This window comes from Macaca mulatta, chromosome 14 (genome assembly GCF_049350105.2).
Source record: "Macaca mulatta isolate MMU2019108-1 chromosome 14, T2T-MMU8v2.0, whole genome shotgun sequence".
NCBI lineage: Eukaryota > Metazoa > Chordata > Mammalia > Primates > Cercopithecidae > Macaca > Macaca mulatta.
The window spans coordinates 34,879,590-34,881,304 of record NC_133419.1 but is presented as its reverse complement, the minus strand read 5'-3'; the positions used below and the strand labels follow the sequence as shown (position 1 = coordinate 34,881,304).

General features: G+C 37.1%; 1 pseudogene; it reads left to right on the top strand.

Moving 5' to 3' along the window:
* The first annotated feature begins 340 nt into the window (after positions 1-340).
* On the top strand, positions 341-990 carry LOC144334573 (large ribosomal subunit protein uL11 pseudogene; annotated as a pseudogene).
* Positions 991-1,715: the final 725 nt, after the last annotated feature.

Here is a 1,715-nt window from a genome sequence, read left to right as displayed (position 1 = left end):
GCAGCATCATATATGATAGTGAAATATTGCAAATTATCAAAAAGAGATTGGAATCTCCCAAAATGTGTTCTGCAGAAACAAATTTCATAACATGCCCTGGGGACACACACACACACACATACACACGCACACACACACACACAAAGGATTGTATGATCAAATAAATTTAGGACATACGTACTATATCTATATTTTGAGAAATTACAAAGCATATTAGCAAGAATCTTCTCAGAATTCTTGCAAAGAAAGAAATCTATTATTTAACCTCATTTAACTCAGTGCTTCTCAAATTCCTTTGGTCACTGAACCCCTTTGCTACATAATGCTTCTTAATATACTACAGAAAAGAGGCTCTGCAAAATATACTTCAAGAAATATTGAGTTAAATAAATTTACGTATCTGCTTTCAGCTTTTGTCTCGGAGGAGGCCAAGGTGCAACTTTCTTCAGTTGTCCTGAATCCAGGTTCATCCGACACCAGCGGCCTCCACCATGCCACCGAAGTTCGACCCCAGCAAGATTAAAGTCGTATACCTGAGATACACCAGGGGTAAAGTTGGTGCCACATCTGGGCTGACCCCCAAGATTGGCCAACCCAGGTCTGTGTCCAAAAAAACTTGGTAATGACATTGCCAAGGCAATAGGTGACTGGAAGGGTCTGAGGATTACAGTGAAACTGACCATTCAGTACAGACAGACCCAGAATGAGGTGGCACCTTCTGCCACTGCCATGATCATAAAAGTCCTCAAGGAACCACCAAGAGATAGAAAAAAACAGAAAAACATTAAACACAGTGGAAATATCACTTTTGATGAGATTGTCAACATTGCTTGACAGATGCGGCACTGATCTTTAGCCAGATAACTCTCTGGAACCATTAAAGAGATCTTGGGGACTGTTGAGTCTGTGGGCTGTGATATTGATGGCCACCACCCTCATGACGTCATAGATGATGTCAACAGTGGTGCGGTGGAATGCCAAGCTGGTTAAGAAGCACTCAAAAAAAATATTTCAATAAAGGATCATTTCACAATTTAAATAAATAAATAAATAAATAAATTTACATATCTGTATATGGAATGCTTTGCTGCTGCTTAAAACAATATTAAAGAATATTGATTCTATGGCATAAGTGCTGGTGATAGTAAGTGGGAAAAAAAGCAGGTTACATAAGAATGAATATTTTGTTAGCATAATTTTGGAAAAGAATGTATGTGTGTTATTATGCCAAAATAAGAACAGATTTGATCTTGTGGAGATGGAATTATTGATGTTTTTTAACAAAAAGTTTGTGCTGCTAAATTTACCCAATTGGCTATAATTAATAAACATTACTTTTATAAGGAAAAATGCTGTATATTTTTAACTTTTTATCTTAAAATAATTTTAGAGTTGCAGAAAGGGTACACAAAACAGTAGTTTTCATATGCCTTTTCCTCAGGTTCCCCTTGTATTAACATCTTGCAAAAACACAGTACAATAATTGAAAGCAAATAATTAGCATTTTATATGGTTTGACTGTGTCCCCAACTAAATCTCATATTGAATTGTAGTTCCCATAATCCACACATGCTGTGGGAGGGAGCCAGTGAGAAGTGATTGGATTGTGGGGGCAGTTTCCCCCATGCTGTTCTCATGATAGTAAGTGAGTTCCATTAAATCTGATGGTTTTATAAGTGTCTGGCATTTCTCTTGCTTGTACTTGTGCTTCCTGC